We start from the raw sequence: 19,115 nt of genomic DNA on the forward strand, positions 1-19,115 counted from the left end.
TTTTTTTTTAATCACAACTGCTCTGTAGTAAAGCTTTAGGTCAGGCATGGTGATTCCACCAGAGGTACTTTTATCCTTGAGAAGAGGTTTTGCTATCCTAGGTTTTTTGTTATTTCAAATTTATTTGCAGATTGCTCTTTCTAATTGATTGAAGAATTGAGTTGGAATTTTGATGGGGATTGCATTGAATCTGTAGATTGCTTTTGGCAAGATAGCCATTTTTACAATGTTGATCCTACCAATCCATGAGCATGGGAGATCTTTCGATCTTCTGAAATCTTCTTTAATTTCTTTCTTCAGAGTCTTGAAGTTTTTATCATCCAGATCTTTCACTTCCTTAGTTAGAGTCACGCCAAGATATTTTATATTATTTGTGAGTATTGAGAAGGGTGTTGTTTCCCTAATTTCTTTCTCAGCCTGTTTATTCTTTGTGTAGAGAAAGGCCATTGACTTAAGTTAATTTTATATCCAGCTACTTCACTGAAGGTGTTTATCAGGTTTAGGAGTTCTCTGGTGGAATTTTTAGGGTCACTTATATATACTATCATATCATCTGCAAAAAGTGATATTTTGAGTTCATCTTTTCCAATTTGTATCCCCTTGATCTCCTTTTGTTGTCGAATTGCTGTGGCTAGGACTTCAAGTACAATGTTGAATAGGTATGGAGAGAGGGGACAGCCTTGTCTAGTCCCTATTTTAATGGGATTGCTTCAAGCTTCTCACCATTTACTTTGATGTTGACTACTGGTTTGCTGTAGATTGCTTTTATCATGGTTAGGTATGGGCCTTCAATTCCTGATCTTTCCAAGACTTTTATCATGAATGGGTGTTGGATCTTGTTGAATGCTTTTTCCGCATCTAATGAGATGATCATGTGGTTTTTGTCTTTGCTTTTGTTTATATAAAGGATTACGTTGATGGAATTTCATATGTTAAACCATACCTGCATCCCTGGAATAAAACCTACTTGGTCAGGATGGATGATTGCTTTAATGTGTTCTTGGATTCAGTTAGCGAGAATTTTATTGAGTATTTTTGCATCAATATTCATAAGGGAAATTGGTCTGAAGTTCTCTATCTTTGTTGGATCTTCTTGTGGTTTAGGTATCAGAGTAATTGTGGCTTAATAGAATGAGTTGGGTAGAGTACCTTCTACTTCTATTTTGTGGAATAGTTTGTGCAGAACTGGAATTAGATCTTCTTTGAAGGTCTGGTAGAACTCTGCACTAAACCCATCTGGTCCTGGGCTTTTTTTGGCTGGGAGACTATTAATGACTGCCTCTATTTCTTTAGGGGATATGGGACTGTTTAGCTTGTTAACTTGATCCTGATTTAACTTTGGTACCTGGTATCTTTCTAGAAATTTGTCCATTTCGTCCAGGTTTTCCAGTTTTCTTGAGTATAGCCTTTTGTAGAAGGATCTGATGGTGTTTTGGATTACTTCAGGGTTTGTTGTTATGTCTCCCTTTTCATTTCTGATTTTGTTCATTAGGATGCCATCCCTGTGCCCTCTAGTGAGTCTGGATAAGGGTTTATCTATCTTGTTGATTTTCTCAAAGAACCAGCTCCTCGTTTGTTTAATTCTTTGAATAGTTTTTCTTGTTTCCACTTGGTTGATTTCTCCCCTGAGTTTGATTATTTCCTGCCGTCTACTCCTCTTGGGTGAATTTGCTTCCTTTTGTTCTAGTGCTTTTAGGTATGTTGTCAAGCTGCTAATGTGTGCTCTCTCTAGTTTCCTTTTGGAGGCACTCAGAGCTATGAGTTTTCCTCTTAGAAATGCTTTCATTGCGTCCCATAAGTTTGGGTATGTTGTGGCTTCATTTTCATTGAACTCTAAAAAGTCCTTAATTTCTTTCTTTATTCCTTCCTTGACCAAGGTATCATTGAGAAGAGTGTTGTTCAGTTTCCACGTGAATGTTGGCTTTCCATTGTTTATGTTGTTATTGAAGATCAGCCTTAGTCCATGGTGGTCTGATAGGATGCATGGGACGATTTCAATATTTTTGTATCTGTTGAGGCCTGTTTTGTGACCAATTATATGGTCAATTTTGGAGAAGGTACCTTGAGGTGCTGAGAAAAAGGTATATCCTTTTGTTTTAGGATAAAATGTTCTGTAGATATCTGTTAAGTTCATTTGTTTCATCACCTCTGTTAGTTTTACTCTGTCTATGTTTAGTTTCTGTTTCCACAATCTGTCCATTGGTGAAAGTGGTGTGTTGAAGTCTCCCACTATTATTGTGTGAGGTTCAATATGTGCTTTGAGCTTTACTAAAGTTTCTTTAATGAATGTGGCTGCCCTTGCATTTGGAGCATAGATATTCAGAATTGAGAGTTCCTCTTGGAGGATTTTACCTTTGATGAGTATGAAGTGTCCCTCCTTGTCTTTTTTGAAAACTTTGGGTTGGAAGTCGATTTTATTCGATATTAGAATGGCTACTCCAGCTTGTTTCTTCAGACCATTTGCTTGGAAAATTGTTTTCCAGCCTTTCACTCTGAGGTAGTGTCTGTCTTTTTCCCTAAGGTGGGTTTCCTGTAAGCAGCAAAACGTTGGGTCCTGTTTGTGTAGCCAGTCTATTAGTCTATGTCTTTTTATTGGGGAATTGAGTCCATTGATATTAAGAGATATTAAGGAAAAGTAATTGTTGCTTCCTATTTTTTTTTTGTTTTTAGAGTTGGCATTCTGTTTTTGTGGCTGTCTTCTTTTTGTTTTGTTGAGGGATTACTTTTTGCTTTTTCTAGGACGTGGTTTCCGTCCTTGTATTTTTTTTTTTCTGTTATTATCCTTTTAAGGGCTGGATTCCTGGAAAGATAATGTGTGAATTTGGTTTTGTTGTGGAAAACTTTGGTTTCTCCATCTATGGTAATTGAGAGTTTGGCTGGGTATAGTAGCCTGGGCTGGCATTTGTTTTCTCTTAGGGTCTGTATAATGTCTGTCCAGGATCTTCTGGCTTTCATAGTCTCTGGTGAAAAGTCTGGTGTAATTTTGATAGGCCTGCCTTTATATGTTACTTGACCTTTCTCCCTTACTGCTTTTAATATTATGTCTTTATTTAGTGCATTTGTTGTTCTGATTATTATGTGTCGGGAGGTATTTCTTTTCTGGTCCAGTCTATTTGGAGTTCTATAGGCTTCTTGTATGTTCATGGGCATATCTTTCTTTAGGTTTGGGAAATTTTCTTCTATAATTTTGTTGAAGATATTTGCTGGCCCTTTAAGTTGAAAAATCTTCATTCTCATCTACTCCTATTATCCATAGGTTTGGTCTTCTCATTGTGTCCTGGATTTCCTGGATGTTTTGAGTTAGGATCTTTTTGCATTTTGTATTTTCTCTGTTTGTTGTGCCGATGTTCTCTATGGAATTTTCTGCACCTGAGATTCTCTCTTCCATCTTTTGTATTCTGTTGCTGATGCTTGCATCTATATTTCCAGATTTCTTTCCAAGGTTTTCTATCTCCAGCGTTGCCTCACTTTGGGTTTTCTTTATAGTGTCTACTTCCCTTTTTAGATCCTGAATGGTTTGATTCAATTCCATCACCTGTTTGGTCATGTTTTCTTGCAATACTTTAAGGGAATTTTGTGCTTCCTCTTTAAGGTCTTCTACCTGTTTAGCCATGTTCTCCTGTATTTCTTTAAGTGAGTTATTAAAGTCCTTCTTGATGTCCTTACCATCATCATGAGATATGCTTTTAAATCTGGGTCTAGTTTTTCGGGTGTGTTGAGGTGTCCAGAACTGGGAGGGGTGGGAATGTTGCATTCTGATGATGGTGAGTGGTCTTAGTTTCTGTTAGTAAGATTCTTACGTTTGCCTTTTGCCATCTGGTAATCTCTGGAGTTAGTTGTTGTAGTTGTCTCTGGTTAGATCTTGTTCCTCAGGTTTTTATGTTAGCCTCTATCAGCAGACCTGGGAGGCTAGCTCTCTCCTGAGTTTCAGTGCTCAGAGTACTCTCTGCAGGTAGGCTCTCCTCTTGCAGGGAAGGTACCTAGATATCTGGTGTTCAAACATGCTTCCTGGCAGAAGTTGTGATCCACTCACAGAGGTCTTAAGATCCCGTGGAGGGTCTTGTGTATACCTAACGAGTGTCCGCAGACTCTACGCCCAAAGTACCCCTGTGCTGGCGTGGACCAGAAGGGACTTGTGTCCCTGATCAGGCCAGGTTTTCTGCTTCCCTAATTAATGCAGTCTCAGGTCCCGTGTGATTGGATTGGAGCAGACGCTGCTTTGCACTCACCTGAGGTCTTAAGTTCCTGTGGCAGGTCTTGTGGGTAGCTGGCGGGTGTCAGCAGACTCTGTGCCCTAGCTACCCTGGTGTTGGCCTGACCGGAAGGGACTTGTTCCCCTGAGCAGGCCGGGTTTTCTGCTTCCCTAACTAATGCAGTCTCAGGTCCCACAGGATTGGATTGGAACAGACCAAAATTTCATTTCTTGATCAAGAAAGGATGATCAAAGATCAGTGCCAAGATATGGGTGCAGGATCTTGGGCAATTTATTCCACTCAAACATGATCATCATGAGATCAAACTCAAAGTGCTCAGAGCACTAGCTTTTAGAAATAAAATTATTCCTTCTTAAACATTTCTGAGGTTTCCACAGAGTGGATTCCACTTGTACTGTTACCCTAAGTCAAAGTGAAGTGCTTACACTTGAGACTCTGGAGCAGACAGTGACAGCCCATCAGAGCATGTCCTATGAATGGCTTTTGCCTGGTTAGTACTGCTGACCTTTCTTTCCAGAGGGTGAGCCAGCTCTGTGCTCTGCATGGGTAGGAACAGTGGGAATCCCTTCGACTTACACTGTTTGGGATACTAGGATATAGCATAGGAACAGTTCATGCACTTTATTTCTAAAACCCAAAGGTCAAGTGGGGCTGAACTGCTCTCTCTTCTCGAATGAAAATCTGACTTATGTGTCGAGTGAATGCCTGCTGGTAATCCACCTTGGGCTTTCGCTTTTTCTTACAGGACTGCACCTGGGCGGTAGTTCTGGAGAAGGTACTTCCCACACTGGACTCTTCTGTCCTATAGTCCTCCCTGACAACTCAGACTCCTCCCTTGCAGATGTCTGCAGGGAAGAAGGGACAGAGTGGGAGCACATGTGTGAGCCCAGGTCAGTGTCTCCTCATCCCCATATCAAAGCCACCTTCCAGACAGAGTGGAGTCCTTAACTGCAGATTTGGAATCCGCTTCATTTTTAGAGGAATCTTTTGAGTTTCAGCCGATCAAATAGCCTAGTAAGAGTCAGCGAATAATCCCATTCATATGCTTGGCCTAATACAGGTTTATGGTAGGTCTCATCCACATCTGTGAGGACCATGTTCCAGAACTTGTTGAATGCAACAAGGAAGCCAGTTCAGACCCATTGAAGTCCCTTGAAAGTGTGGATGTGAACATTCACCTTCACTCCCTCTCGGATGCAACGGTTCAGTTCACCCAAAGGACTACCTTCATACAAGGACTTCCGTTTGAGTACATTGCCTTCTTGCTGTGCCCCGTGCCCTGGTGTTTTGCCCCGATGAGCTGGCGCAGGTGCTGGGTGAGGTTCAGTGACAGGCCCTGGACCAGATCCCGGCTCCCAAGGACGTTATGGTGATGGTTCGCACTCAGGCCAGCTCCTCCATGCCCTAAGCCCAACTGTGCTCCCTGCATCTGCCCTTCAGGAAGCTCTCATACTCTGCCAAATTGTTGAAGTAGGCTGCCTTGGGATAGGGAATGGGTGGCTGGTGCAGTGCATACAAGGCCAGCAGAGGATTCAAGTTGTAGGAGAGCTGGGCTTGGTGATGCACACCTTTAATCCCAGCACTCGGGAGGCAGAGGCAGGTGGATTTCTGAGTTCAAGGCCAGCCTGGTCTACAAAGTGGGTTCCAGGACAGTCAGAGCTATACAGAGAAACCCTGTCTTGAAAAAGTAAACAAACAAAAAAAGTTGTAGGAGCTTGTAGCCACCAGCAGCCACGGGTTACTGGGTTCCTGAAAGGAAAGATAGGATAGGAATGGCAGTGAGAGAAATAATGAGCCAAGACAAAGTTCTGTGATCAAGGCGCAATGTTTACTTATGAGTCTGAGCTTATAAAGGGGGAAACACATCCCCCACTATGCCAGGATCTCCTGGCCACTTTGTCAGGATCTGTCAGAAAAATAAGCTCAACTGCTCAGCAGGTAGTTTCTTGCATGAAGCTGCAGATGTGCCAGACAAAAGACTTTGCTTAGGTCAGAGGACTCCATCATAGGTGAGCTAGCAACTGTGGCAAACAATGTCTGAGCTAGCCTGCTCAAGGCTGAGGAGAGGGCACAGTTCCTCCATTTTTATTTATTAAAATTTAGCTGGACTGGTGCATAAAATTTACTTATGCTCCACGGTCCTGCCTGGGAATTGTGGTGGCTGGCGACCGCACCTGTCTTAGGACTAAATCTAATTGGACTCTTTCTGACCAGTCTCAGAGCACACATGCAGCTTGTTTGCACAAACACAAACTTTTAGTATTTACTATGAACAAACATGGCCTCTTGGCACATGCCTCTGTCTTAGGTTGAAAAAATCCATAGACAAGTGGCCAGTCTTTGGCTGCTGGCCCTCATTGCAAACCGTTTTCCCATTCAGACCAAAGCCACACTATGCACTCAATGAATCTCTTCATAGCAATGAATAACTGCCATTTGAGCTTTGCTGAAGGCAAGCCTGTATGTAGGTAACCAACCTGCTTGAAATACAAAGTCAAAAGTTGACAGCAACAAGATTAAGGTTGTCTGTGGGAATTTCCCAGGCACTCAGTTGCAAAATAGTAATGATCAGATCCAAGTCTGTCCTCCAGGTGTTGGGGAGGTGGCTTTGAGAATCAACAGAAAAACTGCTACTTCTCAGGAAATAGTGTTAAGAACCAGGTAAATTGGCTCATAAAGATTTTTAGCTATCTTCATAATTGGAATCTTCAACATTGGATTTATTTTTAGACCAGTCCATGATTGAATCAGAATAACTGGTCACATTAAAGGAAAAGAAGAGTCATTATGACTTCTCCTTTTTATTAATTTTTCTAAGTCAGTTTCCACAGTCTCTATGTTCTCTGTCCCACAGGTTTAAAAGCAAGGCAACTTAGCTTGTCTAATCTGGGACATAGGCAAGCAAAGGTGGGTCAAGATCACACACCCAATACAGCTTTCCTGTCACATTGTCAGGGCTCTCAGCAAGCTCACAGGTCAGCATTATTCTTTTGTGTCATTATGTCACACCAATCACTCTGGCAGCTAGCATGTTCCTGCAGCATTCTTTGGAAAAAAAAACACAAACATGCCTTCTTCCTCCTATTAAATACCTGATCAAGATCATGCCATATGCCAATAAGTGGATCCTTCCATCTCAACTATGCCTGAGTAAAGCCTAATTGTAGGATGCTATAGACACTCAGGAAAGAGTTCTTTGGCATCCTAATTTTAAAATTTTAAAAATAAAAAGCGTGATTTAAATAATGTACACAGGGATATAATTCTCTCCTTTTTTGTTTCTTATGAAGATATTGTTTTAAAGCTTCACAATACCTTGTCCTTGAGAATTATAAAAATCTCAGTAACATGGGTAACATTAAATTATTGACAAAACATCTCAAATGTTTGACTGTAATATCCAGTTCCAATATCTGCTTTAATCTGATTTGGAACACCAAGCATAAAAAAAAATTAACATAGGCAATGACCAACTATATTTTTAGTTGCTTCTCTTGTCAGAGCAGTTGCAACTAGAAAGCCTGAAAAGGTATAAATGGTCACATGTGCATATTTTATTTTTCTAAAATCAGAAATATGAGTATCCATTTGCAATAATTGATTAAGTATAAGTCCTCAAGAATTAACACCATTATGTGGAACAGGTAGAAATTAAAGACCTTGAGCACAAGTCTTTACAATTTGACATGCACATTCTCTAAAAATACCAAATTATTATCTCAAGCCATTACTATTTTGATTATGTAAGAATGAATATGGCCAATTGCTCTTGTATAAGGCCTGTAATCTGTCTGGGATAAAAATTTGGGGTGGCATTGCCTTAAGGGGTCTTGTCCAGACAATACAGGATGAGTTCTTAAATGTTCAAAGACAATTCTTTAAAGGAATAATACTTTCTCTTAACTTGAGTTGTATATGCATAAACAATTGCAAATTTGACAATTAGCAGTATCTAAAATGGGAACAATTTCAAGCAATTGTAAGCCCTGATATATATATATATTGGCTATCCGTATACAAATTAAACCTTGATTTTTTTTTTTAAAGTTTCGAAATCCTAGCTACAGCACGCAATTCAATTATCTGTGCTGAGGCAGGAGGAAACTCAAAAGAATAAACATGTGATCCAATCAAATATACTTCTCTCCCATAGAAGGGCTGTTTTTAAATATTGTAGATGTATTCTTTATGGGATGCATGCATACATTTACAGGAAATACCAAAGTATGCATAGAAGCAATTTTTAACAACTTATCTTTTGGATAATGATAATCAATTTTACCTAAAAAGTTTACTATGCAATAGACCAAATATCAGTTTTCTGCAATAACCAATTTTATTGCTGTTTGGAACAAGGAATAGACGTCTCATCAGGTTTTTAAGACTTTTTTTTTTTCTAAAATACCTTCATGATTTTATCTTACAATTCTTTAGTAACACCACAACAGCTTCATAACAGGATGTTAAAAGGTTTGTGTGGGCAAATAAGGGGGGGAGGGGTAGAGGGGGGAGGGAAAAAGCCCATATCCTGCCAGAGTTCCTCCTGTGCTCTGGGCAGGCAGATGCAGGAGGGCTGCCAGAAGCTTTCCACTCAGCCCTGGTTAGGCATCTAAGCCATTAACCCCACTCAACAGGGGGTGGACAAGGGGTAGCCCTCAATACCAGGGGCCCTGGGGCGACACCCTCAGCCCAAGGGTTATGGGAGAGAGGGCAGAGGGAGAGAGGTTCCCACACAGGAGAGTCCTTAGTCTGGGCCTTGACTGGAGCACAGGAAGGCCTTCCGATGGGAGATTAGACACGGCTCATTAGAAGAAAGCCTATTCCATAGTCTAAGCACAGCAGGCCTTGATGAACAGAGACAGTCTATAGTTTTAGAGCTTTATTGTAGAAACTCAGGGGGAAAGAGAGAAAATGGAAAGAGAGAGAAGAAAGCCATGACCAAGAGGAGAAAAAGGAGAAAAGGAGAGAGAGAGAGAGAGAGAGAGAGAGAGAGAGAGAGAGAGAGAGAGAGAGAAGAAAGGCTAGAGTAAGAGGTTAGAGAGAGAGAGAGAGAGATGAGAGAGAGTAAGAAAGTGAGAGGAGAGGATGAGGAGAGTGAGGGGAAAGTGAGAGGAGGGGCCAAACAGCCCCTCTTATGGTGGGCTGTTATCTTACTGTTGCTAGGTTACTGGAAGGAGTCTAACCTGAAGGTCAGCTTGGGACATTATCTACATGACTACTAGTCACAGCTTCTCCTGTGGGGGCTGTGGGGGCTGTGGGGGCTCTGGGGGCTCTGGGGGCTGTGGGGGCAGTAACTTGACAAGAGCCTTGAGATCTAGGAGACATGAAGGAATGCCTACCATCCCATGTAGGTGAATTATCACCACTGGGTCCCGAGGTTCCACACCTCAGCTCGACTGGAGACCAGCCTGTCTGTGAATAGGCCATTGCCCCAAAGATTTGTGGTAAATTTACCTTCAGAGGCATTAGCTAATAAAATGCTTTCCATATAAGAAACAACATACACTGAAAGATTCAAAGTCCTAGCTTCTTGTATTGAAGCAGAGACAAAAAAAAATTATATTTTACATAATATAAGGCTGTTAGCCATTCATAGGGGCAAAACTTTACAACAATCACAAGTACACTAGAAGCAAACCCTTTACAATTATCAGGATGCAAAGGAAAAAAACAACCTACCAAATCCATAATAATTCTATATGGAGTAGGCAGGCCAGATTGTAATGCCTTTAGAAGTTTCACAGCCTCATTGACCTTTCATAAATCTTAAGTTTAAATTTATTTTGAACATCACCTGGATAGATCTGTAATAATGTTGTTTTGGCTTTAAAATAGTTCTCTAAAGGCGAGGAGAGAAGAGGTCTCAAAAACTTCCCTAGGCAGGGTTTGCAAAGCAAAGGAAACCCACACAATCCTAGCTGAGGCTGCTCTGAGCTTTGCATTAACTCAGATGTAAATATTTCTCAAACAGAGCCTACTGCCTGAGTCCTGGCCCAAAGATTATACCTTCTGCAGTGAGGACAGATTCCAGGGGAACAATTTGACTGTCTGTCTATCCCTCTAATTTTTAGACAGTCTTTCCAAAGATGATTTATACTTAAAACATTCCTCATAACCTTAGTGCTGTGAAAGCATTGCTTGTACTCTGGTCCCCTGCAAGACAGCAACCAAACTGATTGTATGAGGGTCCAATTTCTTCACAAAGATAAATATATCTGTCTGTCTTTGCTTTGTAAGGCCACAATAAGCTGCATTAGCACTCTCATAAGAAGATTACTTATGTAATCATCCTAATTAATAATATATGGGTGAGTTAAAAATCTTAAGCTTGTGATCAAACTGCAGCCAATGGAACACTGGAAGTTTAACAGAAATTTTTAAGTTTTCTTTGTTTTGCAATATTAGAACATAACCATAACTTTCAGAAAGCAAAACCCAATTTTAAACAATCCATTCTCTTTAAAAATCAATACCAGAAGCATCACTTTCACATTACCAAGTTTGGCTGCCAATTCTTATATATGAATGCATGACAGTGCAACATTTAATGCTTCTTTTTTTTTTTTTGGTTTTTCGAGACAGGGTTTCTCTGTATAGCCCTGGCTGTCCTGGAACTCACTTTGTACACCAGGCTGGCCTCGAACTCAGAAATCCGCATGCCTCTGCCTCCCGAGTGCTGGGATTAAAGGCATGCGCCACCACACCCGGCTTAATGCTTCATTAAAGAGACATTGTTTTAAATCTTATCCCATATAAGTCTAGTTTCTAGGATAAGAATTACATAAAATATTACCCCAATTTAGAAGTATCTTTAGAGGCCTGGTTTCCTGGGCTGGTTCATGCCACGTGCTGTTGTTTAAAATTACTCCAACCCTGAGTTACCAGTTTTAAGCTAAATTTCTTGTTACTAATGTTACACCTTTTTAATCATACCTAGTAACTTATAAGCCAATACTCTATAACCAAAACATGCAGAGCATAGTTATACCTTTAAGACCAGTCAGAAACCAAATGAAGTGGCTACACGAATCTTATAAATTTAGACCAATCAAAGAATTTTTACTTTTTATAGCTATAATTTCTAGAGAAATTTTGTCATTTGCTGAACCAAATAATCACAATTGCAGAGATTTTTCTAGGAAAAAACAACTATGAGCTTTTTTGCCTTAGAACTAAGAAGCAGCTGACCCCTCTTAAAAGCCCCTTTTAAGCAGGGCCTCTCATGCCATGCTTGACTCCTGGCTAAGGGTGCAGGACAACTTTAATCAGCCTCTGCTGTGCAAACTGAGACTGAATCAAGAGATGAATAACCAGCAGATAACCATTTATCATTTCAACATGAAACATAGAACAGTCATTCAGACAAAGAAACAAAAACAGACACAAATCGGCATGTGCACCAAACACAGACAATACAGAGAGGGTACAGTACTTGATGTAATCAGCACTAAAGATATCTCCTGTAGGGATCAGAGAGAAAGCAGGATGTCTCCCGATTTTCTTCTGTTCCTGGGAGAGCTCCAAAATCCATTTTTCTTCTCTCTCTCTCTCTCTCTCTCTCTCTCTCTCTCTCTCTCTCTCTCTCTCTCTCTCTCTCTCTCTCCCTCCCTCCCTCCCTCCCTCCCTCCCTCCCTCTCTCTCTCTCCCTCCCTCCCTCCCTCCCTCCCTCCCTCCCTCCCTCCCTCCCTCTCTCTCTCTCTCTCATGTCATTTGTATATCTAACATCCCCCCTACCTTTTTTGTTTTTTTGTTTGTTTTGTTTTTTACTCTTTTTATTTTATTTTAAGCCCTACTCCTCCTGCCTGATGGACTTCTTGACTGCAGGCAAATGCCTGTTTAGAATTTTCCAGTCTCATTTTCCACTATCAACCCCTAGCTGATATCAGCGTTGGGCCAATACTGACTCAGTCTAGACTATATCCTTTTTTGCACTCTTGCAATAAACAGCCTTCAAAAGATGAAATTTGCTCTTCCGGCCTGAACAGCACCGGGATAGCTAGAGCCCAGGGTCGGCTGACACCCGCCAGTTACCCACGACCCCCGCCACAGGATTTTGAGACTGCTGGTGAGTGGAACACAGCTTCTGCTCCAGTCCAATCGCACGGGACCTGAGACTACTTTGGTTGGGGAGGCAGAATTCCGGCCTGAGTAGGGCCACAAGCCTCTTCCAGTCAGACCAGCACCGGGGTAGCTAGGGTGCAGGGTCGGCTGACACTCGCCAGCTACCCACAACACCCGCCACAGGATCTTAAGACTTCTGGAGAGTGGAACACAGCTTCTGCTCCAATCCAATTGCGCGCGGGACCTGAGACTGCATTAATTAGGGAAACAGAAAACCAGCCTGAGTAGGGCCACAGGCCTCTTCAGGCCTGAACAGCACCGGGGTAGCTAGAGTGCAGGGTCGGCTGACACCTGCCAGCTACCCACGACCCCCGCCACAGGATTTTGAGACTGCTGGTGAGTGGAACACAGCTTCTGCTCCAATCTTTAAACAGTGACAACTACAACAACTAACCCCAGAGATTACCAGATGGCGAAAGGTAAACGTAATAATCTTACTAACAGAAACCAAGACCACTCACCATCATCAGAACCCAGCACTCCCACTTCGCCCAGTCCAGGGCACCCCAACACACCGGAAAAGCTAGACACGGATCTAAAAGCATATCTCCTGATGATGGTAGAGGACTTCAAGAAGGACTTTAATAACACACTTAAAGAAATACAGGAGAACACTGGTAAACAGGTAGAAGACATTAAAGAGGAAGCACAAAAATCCCTTAAAGAATTGCAGGAGAACACTGCTAAAGAGTTGCAAATCCTTAAAGAAAAACAGGATAACATAATCAAACAGGTAGAAGTCCTTAAAGAAAAACAGGAAAACACATCCAAACAGATGATGGAAATGAACAAAACCATACTAGACCTAAAAAGGGAAGTAGACACAATAAAGAAAACCCAAAATGAGGCAACACTGGAGATAGAAACCCTAGGAAAGAAATCTGGAACCATAGATACGAGCATCAGAAACAGAATACAAGAGATGGAAGAGAGACTCTCACATGCAGAAGATTCCATAGAGAACATCAGCACAACAATCAAGGAAAATGTAAAACGCAAAAAGATCCTAACTCAAAACATCCAAGAAATACAGGACACAATGAGAAGACCAAACCTACGGATAATAGGAGTGGATGAGAATGAAAATTTTCAACTCAAAGGACCAGCAAACATCTTCAACAAAATTATAGAAGAAAACTTCCCAAATCTAAAGAAAGAGATGCCCATGAACATATAAGAAGCCTACAGAACTCCAAATAGACTGGACCAGAAAAGAAATACCTCCCGACACATAATAATCAGAACAACAAATGCACTAAATAAAGATAGAATATTAAAAGCAGTAAGAGAAAAAGGCCAAGTAACATATAAAGGCAAGCCTATCAGAATTACACCAGATTTTTCACCAGAGACTATGAAAGCCAGAAGATCCTGGACGGATGTTATACAGACACTAAAAGAACACAAATTCCAGCCCAGGCTACTATACCCAGCCAAACTCTCAATTAACATAGATGGAGAAACCAAAGTATTCCACGACAAAACCAAATTCACACATTATCTCTCCACGAATCCAGCCCTTCAAAGGATAATAACAGAAAAAAACCAATACAAAGACAGGAACCAAGACCTAGAAAAAACAAGAAGGTAATCCCTCAACAAACCTAAAAGAAGACAGCCACAAGAACAGAATGCCAACTTTAACAACAAAAATAACAGGATGCAACAATTACTTTTCCTTAATATCTCTTAATATCAATGGACTCAACTCCCCGATAAAAAGACATAGACTAACAAACTGGCTACACAAACAAGACCCAACATTTTGCTGCTTACAGGAAACTCATCTCAGGGAAAAAGATAGACACTACCTCAGAATGAAAGGCTGGAAAACAATTTTCCAAGCAAATGGTAGGAAGAAACAAGCTGGAGTAGCCATTCTAATATCTGATAAGATTGACTTCCAACCCAAAGTCATTAAAAAAGACAGGGAGGAACACTTCATACTCATCAAAGGTAAAATCCTCCAAGAGGAACTATCAATCCTGAATATCTATGCTCCAAATACAAAGGCAGCCACATTCATTAAAGAAACTTTAGTAAATCTCAAAGCAAGCATTGCACCTCATACAATAATAGTGGGAGACTTCAACACACCACTTTCACCAATGGACAGATCATGGAAACAGAAACTAAACAGGGACACAGTGAAACTAACAGAAATTATGAATCAAATGGATCTGGCAGATATCTACAGAACATTCTATCCTAAAACAAAAGGGTATACCTTCTTCTCAGCACCTCATGGTACCTTCTCCAAAATTGACCACATAATTGGTCACAAAACAGGCCTCAACAGATACAAAAATATTGAAATTGTCCCATGCATCCTATCAGATCACCATGGACTAAGGCTGATCTTCAATAACAAAATAAATAATAGAAAGCCAACCTTCACGTGGAAACTGAACAACACTCTTCTCAATGATACCTTGGTCAAGGAAGGAATAAAGAAAGAAATTAAGGACTTTTTAGAGTTCAATGAAAATGAAGCCACAACATACCCAAACTTATGGGACGCAATGAAAGCATTTCTAAGAGGAAAACTCATAGCTCTGAGTGCCTCCAAAAGGAAACTAGAGAGAGCACACATTAGCAGCTTGACAACATACCTAAAAGCACTAGAACAAAAGGAAGCAAATTCACCCAAGAGGAGTAGACGGCAGGAAATAATCAAACTCAGGGGCGAAATCAACCAAGTGGAAACAAGAAGAACTATTCAAAGAATCAACCAATCAATGAGCTGGTTCTTTGAGAAAATCAACAAGATAGATAAACCCTTAGCCAGACTCACTAGAGGGCACAGAGAAAGCATCCTAATTAACAAAATCAGAAATGAAAAAGGAGACATAACAACAGATCCTGAAGACATCCAAAACACCATCAGATCCTTCTACCAAAGGTTATACTCAACAAAACTAGAGAACCTGGATGAAATGGAGAAGTTCCTAGACAGATACCAGGTACCAAAGTTGAATCAAGATCAGGTTAATGATCTAAAGAGCGCTATATCCCCCAAAGAAATAGAAGCAGTCATTAATAGTCTCCCAACTAAAAAAAGCCCAGGACCAGATGGGTTTAGTGCAGAGTTCTATCAGACCTTCAAAGAAAATCTAATCCCAGTTCTTCACAAACTATTCCACAAAATAGAAACAGAAGGTACTCTACCCAACTCATTCTATGAAGCCACAATTACTCTGATACCTAAACCACAAAAAGACCCAACAAAGATAGAAAATTTCAGACCAATATCCCTTATGAATATTGATGCAAAAATCCTCAATAAAGTTCTTGCTAACCGAATCCAAGAACACATCAAAACAATCATCCATCCTGACCAAGTAGGTTTCATCCCAGGGATGCAGGGATGGTTCAATATATGGAAATCCATCAACGTAATCCAGTATATAAACAAACTCAAAGACAAAAACCACATGGTCATCTCGTTAGATGCGGAAAAAGCATTTGACAAGATCCAACACCCATTCATGATAAAAGACTTGGAAAGATCAGGAATTCAAGGCCCATACCTAAACATGATAAAAGCAATCTACAGCAAACCAGTAGCCAACATCAAAGTAAATGGTGAGAAGCTTGAAGCAATCCCTCTAAAATCAGGGACTAGACAAGGCTGTCCACTTTCTCCATACCTGTTCAACATTGTACTTGAAGTCCTAGCCAGAGCAATTCGACAACAAAAGGAGATAAAATTGGAAAAGATGAAGTCAAAATATCACTTTTTGCAGATGATATGATAGTATATATAAGTGACCCTAAAAATTCCACCAGAGAACTCCTAAACCTGATAAACAGCTTCGGTGAAGTAGCTGGATATAAAATTAACTCAAACAAATCAATGGCCTTTCTCTACACAAAGAATAAACAGGCTGAGAAAGAAATTAGGGAAACAACACCCTTCTCAATAGTCACAAATAATATAAAATATCTTGGCGTGACTCTAACTAAGGAAGTGAAAGATCTGTATAATAAAAACTTCAAGTCTCTGAAGAAAGAAATTATAGAAGATCTCAGAAGATGGAAAGATCTCCCATGCTCATGGATTGGCAGGATCAACATTGTAAAAATGGCTATCTTGCCAAAAGCAATCTACAGATTCAATGCAATCCCCATCAAAATTCCAACTCAATTCTTCAACGAATTAGAAAGTGCAATCTGCAAATTCATCTGGAATAACAAAAAACCTAGGATAGCAAAAACTCTTCTCAAGGATAAAAGAAACTCTGGTGGAATCACCATGCCGGACCTAAAGCTTTACTACAGAGCAATTGTGATAAAAACTTCATGGTACTGGTATAGTGACAGACAAATAGACCAATGGAATAGAATTGAAGACCCAGAAATGAACCCACACACCTACGGTCACTTGATCTTCGACAAGGGAGCTAAAAACATCCAGTGGAAGAAAGACAGCATTTTCAACAAATGGTGCTGGCACAACTGGTTGTTAACATGTAGAAGAATGCGAATCGATCCATTCCTATGTCCTTGTACTAAGGTCAAGTCTAAGTGGATCAAGGAACTTCACATAAAACCAGAGACACTGAAACTTATAGAGGAGAAAGTGGGGAAAAGCCTTGAAGATATGGGCACAGGGGAAAAATTCTTGAATAGAACAGCAATGGCTTGTGCTGTAAGATCGAGTATTGACAAGTGGGACCTCATGAAACTGCAAAGCTTCTGCAAGGCAAAAGACACCATCAATAAGACAAAAAAACCACCAACAGATTGGGAAAGGATCTTCACCTATTCTAAATCAGTTAAGGGACTAATATCCAACATATATAAAGAACTCAAGAAGGTGGACTCCAGAAAGTCAAATAACCCCATTAAAAAATGGGGCTCAGAACTGAACAAAGAATTCTCACCTGAGGAATACCGAATGACAGAGAAGCACCTGAAAAAATGTTCAACATCCTTAATCATCAGGGAAATGCAACTCAAAACAACGCTGAGATTCCACCTCACACCAGTCAGAATGGCTAAGATCAAAAATTCAGGTGACAGCAGATGCTGGCGAGGATGTGGAGAAAGAGGAACACTCCTTCATTGTTGGTGGGATTGCAAGCTTGTACAACCACTCTGGAAATCAGTCTGGCGGTTCCTCATAAAATTGGACATAGTACTACTGGAGGATCCAGCAATACCTCTCCTGGGCATATATCCAGAAGATGTCCCAACCGGTAAAAAGGACACATGCTCCACTATGTTCATAGCAGCCCTATTTATAATAGCCAGAAGCTGGAAAGAACCCAGATGTCCCTCAACAGAGGAATGGATACAGAAATTATGGTACATTTACACAATGGAGTACTACTCAGCTATTAAAAAGAATGAATTTATGAAATTCCTAGCCAAATGGATGGACCTGGAGGGCATCATCTTGAGTGAGGTAACACAATCACAAAAGAACTCACACAATATGTATTCACTGATAAGTGGATATTAGCCCAAAACTTAGGATACCCAAGATATAAGATACAATTTGCTAAACGCATGAAACTCAAGAAGAATGAAGACCAAAGTGTGGACACTGTGCCCCTTCTTAGAATTGGGAACAAAACACCCAGGGAAGGAGTTACAGAGACAAAGTTCGTAGCTGTGATGAAAGGATGGACCATTTAGAGACTGCCGTATCCAGGGATCCGTCCCATAATCAGCTTCTAAACACTGACACCATTGTATACACTAGCAAGATTTTGCTGAAAGGACCCAAATATAGCTGTCTCTTGTGAGATGATGCCGGGGCCTAGCAAACACAGGAGTGGATGCTCACAGTCAGCTATTGGATGTATCACAGGGCTCCAAATGGAGAAGCTAGAGAAAGTACCCAAGGAGCTAAAGAGATCTGAAACCCTATTGTTGGAACAACATGATGTACTAACCAGTACCCCGGAGCTCTTGTCTCTAGCTGCATATGTATCGAAAGATGGCCTAGTCGGCCATCATTGGAAAGAGAGGCCTATTGGACTTGCAAACTTTATATGCCCCAATATAGGGGAATGTCAGGGCCAAAAGAATGGGAATGGGTGGGTAGGGAAGTGGGGGGGCGCTATGGGGGACTTTTGGGATAGCATTGGAAATGTAATTGAGGAAAATATGTAATAAAAATATTAAAAATTAAAAAAAAGAATTACTACAGAAAAGTAGGATCTTCAGTAAAATGGAGAAAAAATAAGGCAATGTCTACTAAGATTGTCTAATTCTCTTAGATATTATTTCCTGAGTTTGTATAAACTCCACCAACCAGGGAAGGAATTATGCACGGTTGAAACCATGCCTTTGCACTTAGTTATGGGTGAAACTCCACTCTGTAAACCTCTGTGTTTTGTTAGGTGTTTAGCTTGAATATTTGCTGCTGTTAGTTATATGCTGGTGTTGAATCTAACCATACAGAACTTTTATGTTGTTATTTACAGTAACATCTCTTTGTTCTGCCTACATATGCTTGTAGCTTTTCCATAGCAGAGAATTAACTGCATCACCACCACTAAAAAAAAAAAAAAAAAAAAAAAAAAAAGATGAAATTTTTAGCACTAATATTAATGCTGTATGTAGCTTACAGTGCAGGATACATCTTCTTCTGTTTTCTGTGAAGCACCACCAAGACAGTGTACCCTCAGTCCTTTCCATTTTTCAGGCCACTTGTCAGGAGCCATCTGTAGCAGCCAGTGGCCATGGGTTACTGGGTTCCTGAAAGGAAAGATGGGGTTGGATGGAAAAGTGGGTGACAGAAATAACGAGCCAAGACAAAGTTCTGGG

At 40.6% G+C, this 19,115-nt stretch overlaps 1 pseudogene; it reads right to left on the bottom strand.

The window, feature by feature from the left end:
• Positions 1 to 4,841: 4,841 nt before the first annotated feature.
• Positions 4,842 to 19,115, bottom strand: part of LOC110288806 (U7 snRNA-associated Sm-like protein LSm11 pseudogene) — a 33,055-nt pseudogene continuing 18,781 nt past the window's right edge.

The sequence above is a fragment of the Mus caroli genome, unplaced genomic scaffold, assembly GCF_978045245.1.
Source record: "Mus caroli unplaced genomic scaffold, Mus_caroli_1 scaffold_5, whole genome shotgun sequence".
Taxonomy (NCBI): domain Eukaryota; kingdom Metazoa; phylum Chordata; class Mammalia; order Rodentia; family Muridae; genus Mus; species Mus caroli.